This window comes from Nannospalax galili, unplaced genomic scaffold, assembly GCF_000622305.1.
Source record: "Nannospalax galili isolate Female #2095 unplaced genomic scaffold, S.galili_v1.0 scaffold1104, whole genome shotgun sequence".
NCBI classification, from domain to species: domain Eukaryota; kingdom Metazoa; phylum Chordata; class Mammalia; order Rodentia; family Spalacidae; genus Nannospalax; species Nannospalax galili.
The window spans coordinates 549,120-572,993 of record NW_008350769.1 but is presented as its reverse complement, the minus strand read 5'-3'; the positions used below and the strand labels follow the sequence as shown (position 1 = coordinate 572,993).

General features: G+C 46.9%; 1 protein-coding gene and 1 non-coding gene across 5 annotated transcripts in view; one reads left to right on the top strand and one right to left on the bottom strand.

Annotated features, from left to right (window-relative positions):
* Window positions 1–23,874, top strand: part of Mical3 (microtubule associated monooxygenase, calponin and LIM domain containing 3) — a 203,394-nt gene that overhangs the window by 16,789 nt on the left and 162,731 nt on the right. The window lies entirely within an intron of this gene.
* Window positions 10,159–10,280, bottom strand: LOC115072862. The gene has a single exon (XR_003851865.1). It is a non-coding gene; the product is annotated as a small nucleolar RNA SNORA26 (small nucleolar RNA).

Below are 23,874 nucleotides of genomic sequence, written 5' to 3'. Positions count from 1 at the left end.
GGTCTATAGAGCAATCCCCAGGCCAGCTGGGGCTACAGGAAGATAAACGGATGAAAGCGTAGCCAGTGAACTCTAGGAAAGATGTAGAGTTTAAACTGTATGCAGGCTTCTGCTGCTCCAAAGCCTGCGTTGCTCTTCTCTCGTCACCATTCAAGTCTCTCTGCTTTGCTCCTGGCACAGTCCTGGCATGCCCCTGCCTCAGGGCCTTTGCACAGACCTTCTGCTCTTGCAGAAATATCCTTCCCTAAGATGACATAGGGCTAAGGATTAACTTCTCCCTGAAACCTCAGGCCACCTAGTTTAAAGTTTCAATGTAAAGCCCAGTGTATTGGCCTGACCTGTAGTCCCAGCTACCATAGGGGCTGAAGCAGGGGAGTTGCATGAACCCAGGAGATTGAAAGCATGCTGGGCAATAAAGGAAGACAGTATTGGGGAAGAAAAAAGCAAAACAGAAGGAAACATGTTCTGTTAGCATGTTCCCTTCCCTCCAGTACCCCAGGTGTCCTTTACTGCCGCTGCTTGTTTGGCAGAGCACTTGTCACTTAGCATGCCAGTTCATTTACTTAACGAGAGTAGACTTGACACCTGGATTTAGGTCTTGGTTTTTACTACTTGTGTGACCTTGGGTAGATTATTTAACCCCTCTGTTCTTGTCTCATTTGTAAAAATAATATGTAACTTGGAGTTTTATTAATAACAATGATGGTTTTTTGTTTTTTTGGATTTTTTTTTTTTTTTTTGGTCTTTTTGAGACAGGGTCTTCTTATAGCCCCAGCTGACCTGGAACTTGCTATGTAGACCAGGCTGGTCTTGTACACATAGAGCCCTGCCTGCCTCTGCCTCTCCAGTGCTAAAACTAATCATGGAGTATGCTATCACATCTTGGCCTGGAAAGGCATCCTGGAGTAGAGCCCACCTGCATTCCCTGCCACACTGTGCCCTCCATAGCTAGGTGAACTGTTCAAGTCTTGGGCTGCCCCTTTCCTGGCAGAGTGAGAGAAAGGACCGTGTAGTCAGTTTAAGTGCAGCCTTGCCAGTGCCAAACTGGCTGGGAGCAGCCAGCAGCGTATTGATTCTTTTCTTTCTGCAACACCCCTGGAAGAAAGGATTCAGGCAGGTCCTGAGTCCACATTCACAGACAGGGAGAAAATAAGATGCTCGGTAGTAGACAGAGAGGTGGTACCGCAGACCAGCCTAGAGTGGCTCTTGAACTGTGTGTTGTGAAACTTTGCTGCTAAGTGGCAGGTTTGGACTTTTGTTGGTGTGTGGTAACTTTTGTTTTGTTCTAATTTTAGGAAAGTTCAAGAATAGTACAAGACCTCCTGTTTACTACTTATTGAGAGACAAAGTGACCCATTTTTCATATTTCCTTCATGTTTTTTAATTTTTTCCCAGCACCATTTGTAAATTGGATATTATACTTCATAGACTTCTAAGTGCCTCCATGGTTATTTCCTGGAAATAATGTTTCTTAATTTATTATTTTTATTTTATGTGTATGCGTGTATTGCCTGCACCTACATGTCGTGCAGTGCCCAAGGAGGACAGAAGAGGCTGTCAGATCCCCTGAAACTGGAGTTACAGACACTTGTTAGTTGCCATGTGGGTGCTGGGATTCAAACCCAGGTCTTCTGCAAGAACAGTCAGTGTTCTTAACCACTGAACCATCTCTCTAGCCCCCGGAAATAAATTTAAAAAAAATTTTTTTAATTGTTTCTTGCAGTGCTAGACCTCACACATATTTAACATGTTCTACCACTAAGCCACACACAGCCCTCCTGAAGGTTCTTAAATAAGGAAGTAATAGGATGTGAAGGGTCTGGGGAAGGTGGACTAGAGACAGGAGGGTCTATAGCTAGCTAGCAGTTCAGAGTGGCTTGCCTTGGAAGGTGATGGCAATGAGGTGGTGACCAAAACTGGAGGAAGAACTGTGGACCTGAGTGAGATACATGGAGTGAGAAGAGTTGGGGGTGGTCGAGGGAAAGGGGGTCACAAATGCAGTTCAGAGCTGCACTGCCTTTGGGGGGAGGAAAGCACTACATGTGGTCCTAAAAGTGATTCAGCTTTAGTTTTTTTTTAAATAAATATTTTATTATTTTTACTTCATGTGCATAAGTGTAGTGGTGCCTACATGTAGATAAGTGCACCCATGTTGTGCAGTACCCGTGGAGATCAGAAGAGAGTGTCAGATTCCCCTGGAACTGGAGTTACAGACAGTTGTTAGTCGCTATGTAGGTGCTGGGAATCAAACCCAGGTCCTTTGCAAGAGCAGCCAGTCCTCTTTAACTGCTGAGCCATCTCTCCAGCCCTTCAGCTTTAGTTTTATGCTTGGGAAGTTTAAACACCATCTCCCAGCTTTCATCTATGTCAGTCTATGAGTCCCCCGCCCCACACACACCCCAGGCCCAGCGGACATGGATTCTGCAGTCCTTGAGTTCCCAGAGCAGGAAATGTGCCTTGTTTGCACCTTCTCTAGGCTCAGCACTGACTTAGAGGAACAAGTCTTCGAGGAACAAGTTCTTCAAGATGAACTTGGAAGAAGCCCTTCATGTCTTGCCATACAGAGGGCAGTACAGGTGGGTGTGCAGGGAGTCCGACGCCAAGTTCCTAGGTGTCCAATACGAAGTCCTAACCCCACAGCAGCATGCAGGACTAGGAATGGGAGGATGATGCAAACCAAGGACAGCCCTGCCTGGACTGTGGAGGAACTGCAGACCGGGAAAGGACAATGAAAGGGATGGTGACAGTGGTATCTAGTCAGAAATACAACTAAGAAAGACCCAGAATGACACAGAAGCGAACCAGGGGGCTGGTGAGTGCCTGGACTCTCTTGTTAACCTACTGGGGCATGGAGGTATTAGGTGGTCTCTGTTCTTTCCAGATTCAGAGCCAGAAATCACAAGCTCTAAGGAGCACCCTGAGGTATAAGCTATATCACACTGTTGAAGGATTTTTTAACTCATTTTCTAACCACCTGTGTGAGAAAGAAGTTCTCCAGGGGTTGTTTCTTGGAGGAGATACCTTAATTGGAACTTATGCTATGAACTAAGACTTTTCTTCCCTTTTGAAAACAGTAATGGGAGACTGATATTCTCTGTCTAGTTCAGAATTCCTAGTTGAAGCAAACTCTTGATTTCCTTTGGAACAATCGTCTCTTAGTGGGGAAGTAACCACAAGATTGTGATTTGCTTCCGCAAATCCATTTTGAGCACATTTTATGTACTAAACATTGGGATAGAATAGTGATCTCCGGGGCTAGCTGGAACCAGCTCACCCTGTCATTAAGTTTTCAATGATTTTCCCAAGTTAAATACAGCCGTTACTGCAATTAAATACAATGAAAGCCAGGATCATGGGTCCTCAGCACCCATCCTGTCTCATTCTGTTGGTGTCGGCGGTGCAGCACAGCTCTGGGGAGATATTGTGACAGTGTGCATGGATCATCTCTTGCCAGCAGTGTGCTTTCAGAAATGGTAAGCAGGTGACTGGACATCAGCCATAGTGGGAGTGTTTGCACATGGAAACCAGCAAGTGCAGCTACACACCGGGGTGCGGTTCTTTGTTTGCTCCTTGTCTTAGAAAGTATTGAGAAAAGGTTGCCAGTACAGCTTGAACTGAAGTATTTTGTGTCTGAAGCTGTTCTACTGTGAATAGTGAAAAAAAAAATTGAGTAAATGTCCCAGGGTCTGAAAACTAGCATCCATTTCAGCCAAGACATTGCTCATGTTGTGTTTGATCTTTATCTTCGTCATATCGTATTTGTGTTAATGAAATAATCAACATTCACTCATTGTAGGTGGTACCTATAGGTTGGATTCAGATGCAAGAGTTAGGGTAAAAGGGGAAAAAAAGGAAAAGGCAAAAATCTCTGAGGGTATGTGAGCTGGGCACAGCGGCACATGCCTGTAATCTCACTGGGGAGGCTGAGGCAGGAGGATTGTGAGTTGAGACCAACCTGGGCTACACAGTAGCAAGACCTTGTCCTAAAAGGAAAAAGAAGTGTCTGGAGAGAGTCAATAGTTATAGGGAAGTCACAGTAAAGAACATTAAATATACTATGTACTGTATTATTTATTATAGGATTTTATCATATATTATTACTGTATTGTGTTTTATTACTATTGTATGCTATATGCTTTTTTAAAAGTTTTATTTATTGTGTGTGAAAATGAGTGTGGGGACATTTGTGCCATGGGGCTCTGTGGAAGTCAGTATGATTTTATGTGTATGAGTGTATTGTTTGCATGTAGGTGTGTGCATCTGTGTTGTACAATGCCCATGGAGGTCAGAAGAGGGTAGCGGATCCCCTGGAACTGGAATTATGGACTGTTGTTAGCCACCAGGTGGGTGCTGGGAATTGAACCTGGGTCCTCTGCAAGAGCAGTCAGTGCTCTTAACTGCTGAGCCGTCTCTCCAGCCCTTTCATTTTAAAATTTTAATATAAAAGATGCATAGTGGGGCTGCTCTTCCAGAGGACCTCGGGTCGTTTTCCAGCACCCTTGACAGGTGGCTCATAACCCTCTGTAACTCCAGTTCTAGGGGATCCGATGCCTTCATCTGGCTTCTGAGGGCCCACACAGACACACACACACAGACACACACACACAAATAAAAATAAATCTTTTTAAAAATTTAAAAGTGACAGTAAGCATGTAACGTAGTAATTACACACTTGCCAAGCGTTGCCAACACATATCACAATGGGGTGGAACTGTCCTCACAGAGTTCATAGTGTCTGGGGGGAGAGAGGACAGGTGACACAGACTACCATGATGAGAAGCATTGATGGGGGTCGGTCCAGAGGAGATGGCAGACTATCTTTTTTTTTTTTTTTTTCAGTACTGGGAATTAATCAAGGCACATGTACTATATTACTGAGCTATACCTCCAGACCATGACAGTGTGCTTAATCCAGGTAGAAGGTCAGTCAGGGAGGCGGCCTGGAGACAGCCATAGTTGAGTGACCAGGAACCAGAGGTGCCTGGTTGGGGGGGTGGTTGTGTAACAGCATCTGCATGAGGCTGGGAGGGGTGCTGCAGGCTGCAGGGGCCTGTGGACAGCACGTGTGACTGCAGCTGCCTGATAAGGACCCAGAGATGGGAGTTCTGGAAATAGGGTGGGTGTGACCAGAGCTTTAGGTGCCTGTGTGGGTCATGTGAGCATCTCCTTAACTGGCAGGTGGGCCACTCAACTCCCACAGGCACTTGAAGGCTGGGGGTGGGGCAAGTGGAGGGATGTAGTATTCTTTGGAGAAGAAAAAAATTTAAGTTCAACAAATAGGAATTTTCCACTTACTGTGTATAGGGCTTTGGTGGTGTTTTTCAATGAGTCACCTGTTGTTCTGTTGTCCTTGTCCCATGGGGTTGGGGGCAGACGTGGGTACAGTCAGCAGTAACAAGGTATGTGACCAAAGCCGTGGAGGAAACTGTCACTACTGATGGAGGTGGACAAAGCCCCGTGAGCAAGTCAGAGGAATACTTTGCAATGATTTATAGGAGGGGCGGGAGAGGGAGTAAATATCCTATCTTTACCCAGAAGCCCTCTGTGTCTTTTTCCAAATTTCCAAATTTGTCCCCTCCTGCCTGCCTGTGGCCAGACTTCCCTCCTGATCCTCAGGGACGGTGATAGACACTGTTAGAAATACATGGTGCCAGCCGAGTGTGGTGGCACACATCTGTAAATGTAGCACTGGGGAGGTGGAGGCAGGAAGACCAAGCTTGGTCACATGAGAGTCCATCTCAAGAAACAGTAAAACAGCAACCAAAAAGAAAATATATGATGCTTTTTGTTGTTGTTTTTGTTTTGAGACAGGATCTCATTATGTAGCCCCCGCTGCTCTGAAATTCTCTGTATACAGGCTGGCCTCAAACTCACAGAGACCTGTTTACCTCTGCCTCCCAAGTGCTGAGTTAAAGGCATGTGTCATTATGCCCAGCCATGTTGCTTTTTTAAAAATGAGTTTTTATTGCTGGGTGTGATGGTGCACGCCTTTAATCCCAGCACTTGGGGGGCAGAGGCAGGCGGATCTTTGTGAGTTTGAGGCCAACCTCGAACTACATAGTGGTCTACATAGTGAGTTCCAGGACAGCTGGGGCTACAGGAGACTCTGTAAAAAAGACAAAAAAAATTTATTATATTTTATATGTCTGAGTGTATTGCCTGAATATAAGTACACCTGTGTCATGCAGTGCCCATGGAGGTCAGAAGAGGGCAATCAGATCCCCCCAAACTGGAGTTGTTAGCTGCCATGTGGGTGCTGGGAATTGGACCTGGGTCCTCTGCAAGAGCAGCCAATGCTCTTAACCACTGAGCCGTCTCTCCAGCCCCAGTATTTGTTCTTTTCTGACTCTTTTTTCACTTACCCTGTTTTCAAGGCTTATCCTTGTTGTAGCATCAGAATTTTATTCCACTTTATAGCTGATTAATACTGTTTTATAGAACTCACTATATATATAGACCAGGCCTCCTGAGTCTTGGGATTACAGAGATGAGCCGCCATACCTGTTTTCCTTCCTTCCCTCCTCTTCCCCTTTCTTTAACTTCTGAAGTCCTAGGCTCAAGTCATGTTCCCACTTCTGTCCCACAAATACCTGGGACTGTGGAGATGCTCTAGGGTGCCCAGCTCATGCCTGTCTTTTCTTTTTCTTTTTTCTTTTTTTTGGTCTTTTTGAGACAGGGTCTCCCTGTAGTCCCAGCTGTCCTGGAACTCACTATGTAGACCAGGCTGGCCTCAAACTCACAGAGATCCTCCTGCCTCTGCCTCCCAAGTGCTGAGACTAAAGATGCCTGTCTTTTTTTTTAAATCTAGTCATCCTAGAAATATGAAGCAATATCTTATTGTGTTGATCACTTAGAAAAATGGGGCTGCTGGGCGTGGTGGCACACGCTTAAGTCCCAGCACTTGGGAGGCAGAGGTGGGCGGATCTCTGTGAATTCAAGGCCAGCCTGGACTACATAGTGAGTTCCAGGACAGCTGGAGCTACAGGGAGATTGAATTTATAAATTGCGGGGGAGAGGCTGGAGAGATGGCTCGGCTGTTAAGGGAATTTGCTTCTCTTGCAGAGGACTGGGGTTTGGTATCCAGCACCCACATAGTGACTCACAGCTGCCCGCATGCACATGATACACACACATGCACTCAGACACACGCACATAAAATTATATTATATATAAAAAACTCAATGCTGGGTGTGGTGGCGCACACCTTTAATCCCAGAACTCCAGAGGTAGAGGCAGGCAGATCTCTGTGAGTTCAAGGCCAGCCTGTTCTACATAGTGAGTTCCAGGACAGCTGGGGCTACAGGGAGACCCTGTCTTAAAAATACAGAAAAAAAAAAAAAAAAACCAAAAAACTCACACGTCAGATTTCAGTGCTTTCAAGTGTTTGCTTTGTTCAGGTCTGTAGAGCCAACAGCCTACAACAATCTCAAGTTCTTTAAGACAGAGAACCTGTTGACTTTGTTTTAGATTTTGAAAACTTAAAATCCTGTGTAAGCAAGCTGAGGTCACATAGCACTTTAAGACATTTTACTCAGTTGGCCTCTGATAAAACGAAACAAAAATCAGGCATAAACTGATTTCCTACTTTACACACCAATTGGGGCCTGGGGCTCTGGGTTTATTTTGGCTCTATAAAAGGTGGATCCAAGTGTCCGGAGGCATGTTTTAAGTCCATACCTGGGGGATGGAATGTTGTTAGCCTTCTTGTGATATCTAATGGGATTTTCATATTATTTACTCTAGTAAAATACACAGCTTAATAATAATAAGTGCATCTGGGGTTACGTAGAAAAATTACGAGAATGAAAAACTGAAATTATCCTGATCCCTCAAAATCTTCAGCAGTCTAAATAACATAGGTAACTTACATAGTACCATTCTATTGACTGTCATGTCTGCTGCCTCCATTGAGTGACATGTCCTTCTGCAATAGCAGACTTTGTGTCCCATGCAGTCGGGGGACAAGCTGGGGATGTTCAAGAGCATCTGCTTACAGCCTGGGATCACATAATTCACTCATGGGTGAGAATACTGGATTCTCCTTTTGGGAGTGTGGTCGGGATGACCTGTAGATGTGTTATGCGGAGGCTCATTTCTTTTGTGTCTCTCTTAGCTCTTTATTAGGTATCTCCATGCCTAAATTGGGATAAGTGAATGTGTTGAATTTTTTTCTTTGCATGTAATCTGAACAAGCAAGCATAAATCATGTAGCTGGGGAGTAAGGGAGTGGAGCCTGGGAGAGGAAACCCGAGTAAGGAAAAAGGGAGACTGTGAGCTGTGTCTTTCTGAATGCAAGAGAGTTGTAGGATTTATTAAGAGGGCTTGTAACATTTTTAATAATTCCTAGGCATTGTGACTCTGCCTTAGTAGTATAGCGTTTGACTAACGTGCGTGAGGTCCTAGGTTCAATCCTTAGCACCAGAAAGTAAATAAATAATTAACAAAATTAAAATTAAAAATTCCCAGGCTTGTTCGTTTAGTGTTAGTGCTTGGATGAATGTTTGCAGTGTGATTTTGAAGTGAAGAAGGATTGGTCTCGTTATACCCATTTCAATGGGAGCTGCTTTGATCTTAGTCGATGACTGCTGATAGTAGGTAACTGTGGCATCTGAGATGCAGAATTGGTTTTGTGATCACAAGGTCGACCTGAGACTGAAAGTCCTTTCCAAGAAGCACTCTTGGAATGGCCCTGGCCTCCCTGTGCCTGGTGCCTGGTGGAGACATAGTTTCATACTTTGAAGATACATGTGATGTGTTAAATGTGGAGATGCTGGAGTCAGACTACTTGAGTTCAGTTTCCTCCTCTGCCACCAGTAACTCTGTCCTCATTGCAAAGTGGATAGTGATACTATGTTAGTTACTTTCTGTTGCTGTGATAAAACACTGACTAAAATCATCTTGGGGAGAAAAGGGTTTATTTCATCTTAACTCTTCCAGGAAACAATCCATCACTGAAGGAAGCCTTGGCAGGAACTTAAGTAGGGCAGGAACCTGAAGGCAGGAGTTGAAGTACAGACCCTGGAGGGACACTGCTCACTGTCTCGCTCCTCTGACCTGTGCTCAGCCTGTTCTCTTATATGACCCAGGACCAGATTCTGCTCAGGAGTCGCACCACCCACAGTGGACTGGACCCTCCTACATCACTCAACATCACTCAGTGATTAAGAAAATGCTTCATAGACATGCCACGTGCTAATCTGATAGAAGCAATTCCCCAATTGAAGTTCCATCCCAGGTGTGTTGAATTGACAAAGCTATAGGCACAAATACCTACCCTGTGAGATTATTGTAAGGATTAAATGTGATAAGCACAAAGTAGTGCTTATCACAGAACAGCCAAAACAGTAATGAGAACCCAGCCTTTGTAAATGGAGTCATTGGGTGCTATAGCCATGTAGAGGATGACCTGCCTCCACCTCTCAAGTCCTAGAGTTATAGGTATGTTCCACCACACCCATTGAGACTGAGTCTTGGTACTAGGCTGTCCTTGAACTGCCTCCATCTCCTGAGGGCTGGAATTATAAATATGGGCCACCATGCTTGGTTTCTTTTCACTTAAAAAAATTTTTTTTTAATTATTATTTTGTCTTTTTGATGCAGGGTCTCCCTGCAGCCCCAGCTGGCCTGGAACTCACTATGAAGACCTGACTGGTCTTGATCTCACAGAGATCCACCTGACTCTACCTCTCAAGTGCTGGGATTACCTGCTTAATATTTGATTTTTATTTTATGTGTTTGAGTGTATTGTCTGCATGTGTGTAAGAGCACCCATGTGCTCCCAACGGAGCTCAGAAAAGGGTGTCGGATCCTCTGGAACTGGAGTTACGGCTGTGGATGCTGGGAACTAAACAAGAGTTGCCAGTGTCCTTAGCACACTGAGCCATCTCTCCAGCCCCTCTTTACACTTTCTTTTTACATTTTATTTATTATTTTTATGTATAAGAATGTAATGCCTGCACATAGGTAGGTGCGCTAGTTTCATGTAACGCCTGTGGAGATCAGAAGACGGCGTCATGTCCCCTGGAACTAGAGTTATGGACAATTGTCAGCTGCCATGTGGGAGCTGGGATCCGAGCCCCAGGTCCTCTGAAAGAGCAGCCAGTGCTCTTAACCCTTGAGCCATCTCTCCAGCCTCTCTTTTTCCTTTTTTTTCTTTGCAGTTGTGACTCCAGACAGGATCCAAAGAGGAGACAGACAGTCCCTTCTCTGGGTTTTTTGGAGAGTTCCTTTACCCTTTTGTGTTGACCTCTTAAAGTACTATGTTAACCTTAAAAGGGCACATGAAAGGGGTTTCTTTCACTTTTTTTTTTTTTTTTTTTTTTTTTTGAGACCGGGTCTCCTGTCCCCCAGCTGACCTGGAACTTTTTGTAAACCCGGCTGGCCTTGAACTCACAGGGATCCGCCTGCCTCTGCCTCCCAAGTGCTGGGATTACTCACTCTTTTCTCTGGGATTTCCCGCTCTTCTCACTTTTTTTTTTTTTTTTTTTTTTTTTGAGACCGGGTCTCCTGTCCCCCAGCTGACCTGGAACTTTTTGTAAACCCGGCTGGCCTTGAACTCACAGGGATCCGCCTGCCTCTGCCTCCCAAGTGCTGGGATTACTCACTCTTTTCTCTGGGATTTCCCGCTCTTCTCACTTTTTTTTTTTTTTTTTTTTTTTTTGAGACCGGGTCTCCTGTCCCCCAGCTGACCTGGAACTTTTTGTAAACCCGGCTGGCCTTGAACTCACAGGGATCCGCCTGCCTCTGCCTCCCAAGTGCTGGGATTACTCACTCTTTTCTCTGGGATTTCCCGCTCTTCTCACTTTTTTTTTTTTTTTTTTTTAATGCAGCTGCTTAAAAATTGTTTTTTATGCGGGTGTGATGGCAGTTAATCCCAGCCCCTGGGAGGCGGAGGCAGGAGGATCTCTGTGAGTTAAAGGCTAGCCTGGTGACTTCCAGGTGGGCTGGGACTAGGGAGACCCTGTGAAAAAACCATTGTGTTTAAACATTTTGTTGGGGGGGGGGGTTAGAGGATAATTTCAGGGAGCCAGTCCTCTCCTACCATGTGTGTTCAGCAGATCTAACTCAGGTTGTCAGGTTTAGCAGCAGGCCCCCTTACCTGCTAAGCCATTTTGCAAGCTGTCTTTTCACCTTTTTGATGGCATCCTTTGAAGCACAGCATTACCTCTTCCACTCACCCGTTTCTCAATTGCCAAGTGATAGGATGCTTTAAGACAGACAGGCGAGAAGAGGATAGCGATAACCTCATCGCGTGCCCGAATTTCCCTTCTACCACTTGCACCCACTTGCAACCCAGCCAGTTGGCTAAGCTGGGGTTATGCAGCCCACAGCAAGCTAAGATTAAAAACTCACAGCTGGCAGGTGTGGGTGCAGGCCTGCCCAGCCCCTTGTGGGCCCAGTGCAGCCTGGCCTGGGTGCCAGGTGAGCATCACAACAGCAGGGTGCGGTCTGCCGGGCATGTGCAGGCTTAACAGGAGTGCCTGTGCAGCAGGTATGCTGGGCTGGCATGAACTGCCTGGTGAGTGTTGGCATGGTAGGCTACTCTGGGCCTGGCACTGCCAAAGGCTACATACGCTGAGGGGTCAGGTTACAGTTGCTGTGGGAACCATGACCTTTGAATTTCCTGGCTTATGCCTGGAATTTGGCTTGCATAACGCTGCAACAACTTGGATTCCCCACCCCATCCCCCCTTTCTCTCTTCTTTTTTGGCATCTCATTTTTTTTTTTTTTTTGTTTTTTTTGTTTTTTAAATCTCAGCAGAGGAAATCATAGCCCTTCTGTTCCTCCCTCTCTTGTGGCAGATAGTCTTCCTTCTTTTGCTGAAGTGTATCTGCTGGGACACCAACCTAGGGCCCCGTGCTGCATGCTGATTTCTCTTGTACCCTAGTGAGACCCTGGGGAGGGGTGAGTCTCCCTGGACCTGACACTAGCAAGTCTATTTTAGGGTGGGCTCAGCTGTGTGCTATGCTTTACCCAAGAGCACCTGCTGTCTGTTTTCTGTACTTGTTTGCCCGGCCCTGTGTGTTTACTGTGCTCCTGGAGCATGCCATCCAACTGGCTTAGCTAATTCTCCCCAGACTTAGGGTTCCACCCTCTCTGGGAAGCCTGTTGACACATCTTCACCATGAAGTTATTTCCTTCCAGTGAACTGAGCCAGGTGGTGCCTCGGGATATAAGTTTTCTTGTCTTGAGCCCTTTTTTTGGTTGGGAGTGCAGTGGATAGTATGATTTCTCTTTTCCACAGCCAGGTTGGACGATTCTTGGGGGCTAAGATTTTCAGTCATTGCCTTCATTGTTAAATGGTCATTTGATTAAGCACGCCTTGTCCTGTCTGCTCACTCCCCTGTTGTTTTGTTTTGAAGACAGTTTCATGTAGCCCCAGCTGGCTTTGAACTCCAACTCCTCCTGTCTCAGTCTCCTGAAAGCTAAATCGTGTCACCATCTCAGCTTTTTATTCTTTTCCTCCCCTCTCCCCTTTCCTCCCCTCTCCCCTTTCCTCCTCTCCCTTCCCTTCTCTTTTTGCTCTCCTCTCTTAAGAGTTGGAGTCTAGGGCCAGGCGTGGTGGCACACACCTTTAATCCCAGCACTCGGGAGGCAGAGGCAGGCAATCTCTGTGAGTTCAAGGCCAGCCTGGTCTACATAGTTCCAGGACAGCTGGGGCAAAACAATAGTAGGTAGAGTACTAGCCTAGAATGCCCTGAGTTTGACTCCAAGAACTGCAAAACTGGGTGTGATTACAGGAGAATCACAAGTTCAAGGCTATGAGGTCAGCCTGGGCTATGTAAAAAAAAAAAAAAAAAAAAAAAAAAAAAAAAAAAAAAGAGTTGGAGTCTTGTGATGTCCAGGCTGGTCTCAAACTGCTCAAGCAGTCCTTCAACCTTAGCTCCGAGTGCTGGGAGTATAGGTGCCTGCCCCATGCCCAGCAAGCATCTATTAATGTATCTTGAGGAAAGCATTGGACTTGGGAGCTCTGAAGGACATAGGAAAAAACAAAATCCTTGTATCTAAGTCTTCAAGATGCCCAGCCTGGCCCTGCATCGCCTCAATTACCCTGTTGTCCTTCTCCCTGAGCCCTAAACCCACTGGCCTTTGTTCCTGGAAGGCCCAAGTCCATTCTTACTGAGTGGGCTGTGCATCCATGCTTCCTTCTGCCTCCAGCACAAGTTCCTGCTTTCACTTGGCATTTCTATTACCAAGGCCCTCCTTCCATACCTGAGCCAAAGAGTACCTTCCAGGTCCTTCTCTCATATTTTGCTGTTCTAGACCTGGCCATGTAAGTGAGCTTCCATCTCTACTTACATAGTCATTTTTATACTAACTATGCTGTCCTCTAGAGTGCCTTCATTTCTGGACATAGGAATTTTGTTCACTTTCTGTGACCAAACCCAACATAGTGCCTGCTCGGTGCCAGTGGACTCAGTGGATGCTGAGTGGTAAGTGTTCTTGCAGCAACATTGGGACTTCACTATAAGGGATATGATGAGATGTAAAACAACCAGGAGTTTATCTGTGCTGCTCTAGTTGGTATAGACAGACTTTGTGGAACCACCTGGTATACCCCTAGACGTAAAACTGAGATTTCTTTGATCTAGGCTTTTTTCCTTTTCATCCTTTTTTATTCCTTCTTTGGCCTGTTTTAGAACCATTTGCAGCAGCTTGGGTTCCTGATCCACAAGGAGGGCGAGGCAGATTACTGTTCTATCCTGTGGAATTCTAGACACTTATTTTGGGACTCATTTTGGGACACTCACTTTTTCCTAAACTTGTAGAGTTGTTTGTGAGAAACAGCCCGGGCTCCTGGCAGAGCAGAGAAGCCAGTCCAGCCTCCTCCTCACTCTCTACCCCGGGAAGCTCAACTGTGATCCTTCCTGGTCTCCTGGAGGCTGCTCTGGGGCTCAGTCTTCCCCTCGAGTACCTGGGACCAGCCTGTGAGAACCTGTCAGGAAAGAACCCGGGGCCTTGGTGAAGTAATGTCTATGAAGCACTCAAAGCTGGTGGGAAGAAAGAGGTGCCGAATTCTTAATCAGACTTTCCTGGGTTCTCTCTGCCTGGATCTGACTCCTGCCGTGCTGTAACAAGTGCCAAAAGCAAGTGGATGGGCTGGCTTCCTACCCTGCTGGCTCAGAGCCTCTGGATCCGGTCCTCAGTCCTCAGTCCCACTTGTGCAGGACCACCTGAGCTGCAGGCAGACACCCCCAGAGGTGTGTTACCTGGACCTCCACCTCTGGTACCTCCTGTATACCCCTGCTTTCTCAGTTCCTTCCACACCCACTTTCTTAAGCCTGGGAAAACAGGACCAGTGTGGTTTCCTTCAGGAGACCCCTTATGTTGCTGAACAGGAGCTGAGTGTGGATACCTGAGGTCTGAGTCTGATTGTGTGTATGTGCGTATATATGTGTGTGTGTAGCTTTTTTTCTAAAACACATTTTTAAATTTTATTTTATTTTACATGTATGATTGTTTGCCTGCATATATGTAAGTGTACCTGTGCATGCAGGCCTGGGAGGCCAAAAGAGGGTGTTGGAGCCCCTGGAACTGGAGTTATGGATGGTTGTTAGCTGCCAGTGGGTGCTGGGAATGGAACATGGCTCTTCTGTAAGAGAAGCTCCGAACTGCTGAGCCATCTTTCCAGCCCCGTGTATAACTTAATTTTATTTATTTATTTATTTTTTGTCTTTTTGAGACAGGGTCTTCCTGTACCCCCAGCTGTCCTGGAACTCACTATGTAGACCAGGCTGGCCTTGAACTCACAGAGATCTGCCTGCCTCTGCCTCCCAAGTGCTGGGACTACAGGCATGCGCCACCACACCCAGCTAACATTAATTTTTAAAACAGTTTCATATATTCATATTAATCCTATTTCTCAATCTGTTTTCCACTGAACCCTTATCCATCTGTGGAGCCACACTGAGGATCCACCCGCACTTACCATTTCCCACTGGCTAAAGGGCCCTTTAGGAGTTAGATAAGGAAGTCTTCTGTGGTTGGAGCTCTTTCCATTTTATTATGGTGTCAGAACATTATATTTGCTCTTGAGTTTTACATTAAACTTCTTATAAAGTATCAGATTTCAACACTAGTATCACTTACACCTTTGGTTGTTTTTGTGGTGCTAGGGATGGCAGCCAAGTCTGGCATCTGCCACACAAGCGCCGTACCACTGAGCTACCGTCCAGCTCTGTGTTTCTCAGGGAGGTCATGGAGTCTGAGGAAGGTTTGTCTGACTGAGGACCTGGTAGGGAGCTGCAAAAGTCTAGAGCCTCCACAACTTTTAGAATTGCTCTTGAAAGGTGAATTCTTTCCATATCAGAGTTCTAAACTTTGGGCCAAGATCACTAGCCTTCTCTTTTCCTCCTACAAGGAAGCCTCAGTCCCCAGTTTGCTAACCTGTTTCTCTTTGCTTGTGTCTTTTCCTCTTCTCTCTGCTGAACCCAGCCTTAACTGACCTTGAGGATCTTTCCAAATCCTTCTGTGAAACTTACTTATTATGATACTGGGATAGAACTCAAGAGTTTTGCCCATGCTAGGCAGGTGCTCTACCACTGAGCTATGCCCATAGCCCATTTAACTAATTTTTTTTTTTTTTTTTTTGGTCTTTTTGAGACAGGGTCTCCCTGTAGACACCCCAGCTGTCCTGGAACTCACTAATGTAGGCCAGGCTGGCCTTGAACTTGCAGAGATCCGCCTGCCTCTGCCTCCCAAGTGCTGGGATTAAAAGCATGCACCACCATGCCTGGCCATTTCACTAATTTTAAAAAATATTTTATTTATTATTTTTATTTATGTGTATGCGTATATTTCCTGCATGTATTTAAGTGCACCTGTGTCTTGCAGTCAGGTCAGAAGAGAGCATTGAATCTCCTGGAATTGGAGCTATGGATGGCTGTTAGTCACCATATGGGTGCTAGGAATCGAACCCGGGTCCTCTGCAAGCGCAGCCAGTGCTCTTAATTTCACTAATTTTTATAAGCAGTTTTATTATATGTCTTAGTTAAGTTTATTAACAGACTCTGTTAGAAGCTTGTTGTGTAACGTGTATATCTTTGGGGATCAGTTCTCGCTCTCCACCTTGTGGGTCCTGGGGCTCAAATTCTAGTCAGGCTTGGCAGCAAGCACCCACTGAGCCATCTGTCCAGCTCTGTATATCTGTTTGGAACTATTGTCCAGAGGTGTATATGCAGGGCCCCTTATCCTGTGGGCGGTTAGTATGTTTGTGTATGTGCAGGGGCCAGGCCTGGGAGTCCATAGAACAGGTTCATCGTGTGTTACAGCTTGAGTAAATGATACCCTAAACATATGTGCTCTACTCTCCTCACATTTTGTAGAGCTGCTGTTTTGATGAACAAACTAGGACTCCGTGGGGGAAATGTTGAATTCATAGTAGCTTTTTGATTGGTAGGCATTCTTTTCCATCAACAGACTGTAAGGAATAGTGTCTATCACAGAAACATAAGAAATTGTTGATGGCAAAGAGAAGCCATTATGCCAAAAGAGGCTTGATTCTGTTCTTTCGGCTTTGTCTGTCTAGACTGCATGAATAGTCCTTAGGTTCTACTTCCTCATTCCACTTTAGGATTTTCCTGTCTTGAACTCATTTTTCTTCCTTTTCTAGTTTTTACAAATAGTTCCTAATCCCTCGTGTTTCACTGAATCAGTCAAGGTGGGGAACAGGGCATCTGAGGGAAGCTGGGACCTGGAACATCAAGTCAGACAAACCCTGAAGGTGGCCACCGTGAAGTGGGAGGGAAGAGCGGGGAATGAGCCTCCTGTGTGGGAATGACATGCTGATGCAGAGAGCAGGCTCCTCCTGGCGTCTAGCTCTTACCCTTCTCCCTCTGCTCCTTGGAGGATGCAGTATCACTTCCTCTGCACCAAGGTCCCACCTTGTTTGACTCCTAGAGTACAGCACATTGAGAGAATATGGACTGCAGCAGTCAGACACCCTGCTGGCCTGCTGGCCCTGAAGCTGCCTAGCTGGACAGAATCATCTAGCCTGTTTTGTTGTGCTTTCTTCTCATCTGTAATTTGCAGACAACTGTAATTACTCATTATGTGGTTTCTGGATTAAGATGGTAGCAGACATAAATACAGAGGCTGTTTAGTGTAGTGGTCTCAGACTTCTTGGGGGTTAGATGCCAACCGTACCACCACCCCCTGTGCGACTTGACTTCTCTGTGTCTCTTTTTTCGTCTATAAAATGAGGCAGGTGATTGTTCCTCATAGTGAGCACTTTCTGAGACCTGGATGAACTGTGACACACACACGCGTTTATCTTTTTTTTTTTTAAGACAAGGCTCTGACTGGCTTGGAACTCACTATATAGACCAGACTGGCTTCAAACTCACAGAGATCTTCCTGCTACGGCCTCCAGAGTGCTAGAATTAAAGATGTGTGCCACCTCTACATGGCCCACACATGCATCTTGATGCTTGTCACATGTAGTACGTGGTCATACTAAAGAAATTGCTTTTTTTTTTTGAGAGGGGTCTTCATGTAGCCTCTGCTGGTTTCAAACTTGCTTTGTAGCTGAGTATGACCTTGAATTTTTGGTCCTTCTGGCTCTGCCTCCAGAGGACTGAGCTAGAGAGACAGGTTACAGGCATGCACTACCACAGCTGCTATTAGCACTTCCACCACAGTCATCATCTTCACCATCATCATACTTCTTATAGAACAGGTGTTCTTGACTGTAGGAGACCAAAGCAGAGGGCACCCCAAATGTGGTAGTAGACAGCCTCTCATGGTGGAAGTGACATGCCTTCAGCACTCCTAATGGTGAAATTAGAACCACACTGTGCCAATTTCTCAGAATCTTTTTTAAATTCCTGGTATTGCTGAAATCCTTAAAAATATTTGCCAGACATAAGCCAGGCGTGGTGGGGCCTGACCAGCGTTTGGGAGGCTGAGGCTAGAGGATGAGTTTGAGGCTAGCCTGGGCTATGTAAGGAGACCCTGTCTTACAAAACAGTCAGGCAGTCATTTCTTTCCTCAGGCACATAGTGAAACGAGGGCGGCTTTCCTTCTGTCAGCAAATGTTCTGCTTTAAGACATGGGGACAGGCCAGATAGACCTGCCCTGAGACTACATACCTGCTCTGAGGCCTCCCCTACTCTAGACCTGCTAGCTATGGCCAGTCTCCCCTAGGGTGTTGACTGACCCTCTGTCCTGTCCCTGACTCAGGATGGCCACCATCAGCCCTTGCAGTGCCGTAACGCTTAGCAGCAGAGGCCAGGCCTGCGCCTGCTGTTTGTAAAGGCCTCTGGCTCCTTGTTCTTGACCAGCGGTCGTGTCTGAATCTGGAATTTATCTATGTAGAGCAATTCTTGTTTTGTTGCCTTTTTTTTTTTTTTTAAACTGAAACTCAAGTCATTGGACCTTGTCCTTTGTAGATGAAGTGAGAGTTACTTTCTGAGGACTGGCTCAGACTAGAAACCAGCTGCTTTTCAGTTGCTACAAATCTTTGATGGAGCAGCTTATCTGAGGGCCATGTTCCCACTCACAGCCTTGTTGCCTAGGATCGCCGTGTGTCCTGTGGCAGGTGGAGATGGGTGACAGCTGGCATGGGTACAGGAGGTGGTATCTCACAGAAGGTCAAAGTTTCATTGAGCTGATCCTTTTGACACCCCCTCCCACACAACTATGGTTGGTAATGTGTGTGAACATATGTTGTGTGTGTACACAGCAAGCAAAACTCAAAACACACGTAACCGAACACACACATTAGTTACCAGGGCCCCTGGTGCTGGCTGTGGTACCTGTGTAAAGCAGTGTCTTTGGCTAGCAGCTACTTTATAAATGACTGCAAGACTGGGCCTAGCATTTTTGGCCTACACAGAGCATGATCAAGATAAAAATACCTTCAGAAGGATATGCTGGTACTGAGGGACAGAATGGCAGGCTGATACAGCAAGCTGCCTGCCCCAGTTTGCCTTTTCTGGATTTCCCACTCCAGCTGAGACGGAGAAGCTGGGGTTTTTGGGGCTGATGTCCAGCTTCTTCATTTTGTGGGAACACAGAATCCCAGCCCCAGGAGCAGCACCATTTGTTTACTGTATTTCCAATGGCATGTGGTCTAGGGTTAGAGTGGTGGTCTACCTCCCTAGCCAGAAGACCATAAGGACCTCAGATTTTACTGTGTGTTATAAGTGCAATAAGGTAAGGACCATGTCCTTAAACTATATCCTAGGACCTTGTGCTTATTTGAGCCTGAGCTCATTGCCCAGTGGATTAAGAGGCCCTTATCAAAAGGTAGGAGTGCCCCATCTCAAAAGGCTGCTAGTCTTGTGTTTCACTTGGGTCTGGGTTTGGATGAGAGGCACAGAGACTGCTTTCCTGCCTCTTAGTACTTTTGTGCGTCTCAGTGGAGCTTGGCTTCCCCTACTTGCCAACCGTGTGGTGACACTGGCGTGCATAGTACTCCGAGGTGGGTGGGCTCAGGTGAGTGGAAGGTCTGACCTGAGTGCCTTTAGGTGTCAGGGGTCTGCTTGTGGTCCTCATCTCCTTGGGTCCCCAACAGAGGGGAGGGCAGTGCTTGGCCATGTGCAGCAGTTTGGATGGATTTTGAGTGTCACTCAAAGTTCTTTGAGCTAAAGATTTTGTCACCAGTTTGGGGAACTATTGGGAAGTGTGGAGCTGTTGTAGAGGAGCGAGTAGGAGAGAATGAGGTCATTGGGGGCGTGCCCTTGAAGTGACCTGGGTCTCCTCATTGCTTCCTGGCTGCCATGAGGTAAACAGACTTCATTTGCCTCATGTCTATGCCATGATATCTTGAGCCATTACAGGCCCAGAATGATGGGGCCAAGTGAGCATACAAACCTCTGAAACCGTGAGCCAAAAGAAACCTTTCTTTTCATTATGTTGATTTTTCTCAAGTCTCCTGTCACAGCAAAGGCAAGCTAACTCTATGGCAGGATAAGGAATGGGTAAAGTACCCTGTGAGTGTTAACAGCCATCCTGACTCACTGCTGGGCAGGTTAAGGATTGCGTGCACTTCCCATGTTGTATAAGACCTAGGAGAGCAAGATAGTGTCACTCACAGACTCAGCTGTCTTCTCATGTACTGGTGCCCCCAGCGTTTTCTTTAAACTGTGTGCTCCTAGGAAAGTCGTGGATAAAGCAAATCCCTGACTAGCATAGAGCAGTATGTGTCAGCTCACTCAACAGGATACAGATGTGAATGGAAGCCACAGTTGTTTTGTGTGACCTGTGTCTTTAATCCATTTCCTTAGTTCTTTTTAAAAAAATATTATTTTTATTTTACATGTATGAGTGTATTGCCTGTATGTGTGTACGTGGACCCATATGTGCAATGCCCGTGGAGGTCAGAAGAGGGCATCAGAGCCTCTGGAACTGGAGTTAGGAATGGTTGCTAGCCACTATGTGGGTGCTGGGAACTGAACCTGGGTCCTCTGCAAGAGCAGCCAGTTCTCTTAACTGCTGAGCCATCTCTCCAGCCCCATTTCCTTGGTTCTTTTAGGATATCTTTGGAGATTACTTGTTTCCAGCACCTAAAATATACCTGCCATATTGATGCTCAAAATTTGTCAGATGGTTTTCCCTTTCTACTTGCCTGCCCCCTACCACAGTTCTAATCTGTCCTGCTTTCATCCCAGTGACTGCTCACCCTCACTGAGTATCATTCACACTTTATGGGAATTGCCTGGCCAGGTCCATCCTCCTGGCTGGGCTCAGACTATACTGCTGTGAAGGCTGCTATACTCCCTGGTCCTGACAACCCGGTGCCTACTTCCCAGTCCCCTGCCTGTGTGTGGCACACCCTGTACCAGCTCTTCTGGTGGTATCTTGTCCAGCAGATGCTGGCCCATTGGCTTGGTGTACCACTCAGGAAAAGGAAATGTTTGCTGGCTTCCTGCAGCACTTAGCCTCGTTCTGTCCTTGGCTAGGAGTGAGGCTGGACTCTGTGTGAGCTGTTTTTGGCTATGTCATATAGTGAGCAACAGAGCAGTGGCAAACACTAGGTTGACAGACCCACTACTCTTCTAGTCAGTGACTGAGGAGGTTGTCAGTGGAAAATACTCCCCTAACTTTGTCTCATTTCGAGTTCCTTTTCCTGAAGATCTTTCTGTCAGTCTCAGCTTGAATGTTCATGAACACGATTGTGTGGCTCTGATGAAGGGGAAAAAAAAACAAAACATGAGCCACATGCTTTCAAAGGCGACTCATGATGCCGGTTCCCTTTGCTTTGTGGAAGGATGGTGAGAATCAGCCAGTTATGGGTGCAGCAGGGTGCTATGGCCTGAGCCACTGGTCCCGAGTTGACTGTAGTCTAGCTGAGTGTGGCTGGGGTGCAGACCCTCTGGCATGCTTTTCTCTCCATGTCCCCTGGCACCTGTGTGGGAAGGAATCCCCTTTCAAACTCTGTTCAGTTGTCTGGTCTTGGTCAGGGGAGGTAAGGAATGGATTCCGGGTCAGCAGCCACATGTAGAGAGGGGCAGCAAAGTGGGTGGGAGGCTGGTTAGGCTGTCCATGTGGAGAAGGATTTCTTCCAGGGATAACTGACCTGCTTCCCTGGGCTGGCACTCCACACCCTAAGAGTACCAGGGCTGGCGCCAGTTCCTGCCTCTAGCTGGCCCCAGCAGGATGGAGAGATGCCTATGTTCCAGTTAACATGGTGTTCCTTGCTCAGTTAAGTTCCTCAGATCCAGACTATCTGGGCCATGCCTGTCACTGGCTCACACCTCATTGTGTCCCACACAGCCTGTCGGCTCCACTCCTACTCTTGCCTCAGCCTCTGCTGACTCTTCAGCCCTTGGGTTTGGCCAGAGCTCCCACCTTCCTGCTGTCTCTTCCTTCTGCCCCTTTGGTCCTCTGCGGGGAAGCCTGTCACACCCGACAAAAGCTAAGGATTTCTAGAGTCTTGGTCTCACCCAGCCTGACTGCCCTTGTCTCACTGACCCCCATCTCCTAAGGCACACACTGCCCCCTGTCCCAGTAGACCTGTGGCATGTCCCTTCAGTCAGTCCTCTCCCGTCCTTCCCTGCCTAGTCCTCCATAACAGGTGCTTATGCACTTGTGGTTCCTGCTAGTGCTTCTGGATCCTGGGCTGGGGTGGGCTTGTGTGTACATCTCAGCTCCTGTGAAGCCCTGTGGGGACAAGACATTCACTGTTTTGCCCCGAGCACCTGACACTTAAGGAATGGACAGTAAATGTTTGTTAAATTCTTATTTTATGGCTCTGTGTGTGTGTGTGTGTGTGTGTGTGTGTGTGTGTGTGTGTGTGTGTGTGTGTGTCTGATCAACTTTGCATCTATCATGTCCTGATCTCTGGGGCAACACGTATGTATGTATAGACGAGCTCACAGCTTAGTGAAGACAGCAGTGTTGGGGAGGGCCGGATGTCTGGGAGGAATAGTCTGCAGAAGCAGGAAGGAAGAGAGGGAAGGGACCAGCTCTGTTGGAGTGACACAGTCTCTCTCCTCAGCCTCAGGCCAGAATGCTTATCTGAACCTGACCTGAACAGTCACTGCTCATCACGTACACCTTCTTGGAGGGAGAATGGGATGATCTGGCTTCCTTTGCTAATTAGTCCCTGGGCAAGTAAGAAATGACTTCTGAGCTTAGTGTCCTGCTGGGCCTTGACCCTGAGTGAGCCCAGGCCCTGGAGCATCTCTTTGGAGTCTGCTGTATCTGGTTAGTCTCTCTTCTGTCTCTCTGTAGCTTTTTCTCCACCTTTTATTTATCTTTATATTTTCTGTTCTAGAAAGATACTGTTCATATGCAAGTAAGGGCATTTATTGCCTTAACCTACCTTTCTTTGGTGGTGGTTAGGTGCTGGAGATGAACTTGGGGCCTTGCACACTGAAGAGCTCTTACCGGTGAGCCACACCCCAGACTCAACCTGTCTAACTCTTTCCTGTCCTTCCTCCACAGGCAGGCAGATAATCCCCTGGAAGGTGTGCTTAGAAGCAGCCCTTCGTGAGCTTGCCTGGGGGTCATTCCTGACTGCTAGCTGCTATGTGCTTGTGCTGTGGCCCCCTACGTCAGAGACTGGCCAGATTCCGCTCAGCATTTGCACTGAGGAAGAGAATATGCTCCAGCTTTAGCAGGATGATGAGAAGGAGGCTGAGGCTCTTTGGAAAGAAGGATGAGGCAGGCTCAGGCTCTGCTTTCTTTTTTTCCATGCATAATCGTTCTCAGTGGTCATGGTCATTGTGAACCCCTAGGAATAGGGCTTCACTCTGGTCCTTGACCTTTGAGGGCATTTCACTTTAAGGAACAACATGGACCACATGGCCCAAGGCCCTAAAGTAACCCTGGCTGGCAGGGCGGAGTTTCAGCTGCTGAGTTCAGGAACCTAAGGCTGGAGGAGTCCCTGAACTTCCTGTGGGCAGGGCTTTTCTGTAGGACAAGGCTGGAGAAGGTAAGGGTGCAGACCCTCTGGCCCGCTTTCCTCTCCCTGTCCCCTGCTGTCTGCCTGCGCCCTGAGTTGGGGTCTCCTGCCACACTGAAGCACCGTGGCACCTGTGTGGGGAGGAATCACAGGAATGGGCTGTGTGCTGAGAATGGGGCTTTCATACTCTCTTCAGCTGTCTGGTCTTGGTCAGGACTAATGAAGAATGGATTCCAGGTCAGGAGCCACACACATGGAGAGCGGGAGCTGTCCTGAAGGCACCAGCCGGTGCATTGCGGGCTGACTGTCCCTTACCCAAATGTTTCCGGGACCAGACTGTGTTTCAGATCTTGGTCTCTGGGCTGATGGAATATTTGCCTTGACTTTATCCCCAGAACTTTGTGTTTTGGAGCATTTCGATTTCAAATTGTCAATAGGGATGTGTAACAGTATGTTAAAACTGAGGTGTTATTGAGTAACCTCTGTAAGTTTTCCATCATCCAGGGTCCTCCCTTCCCCCATCC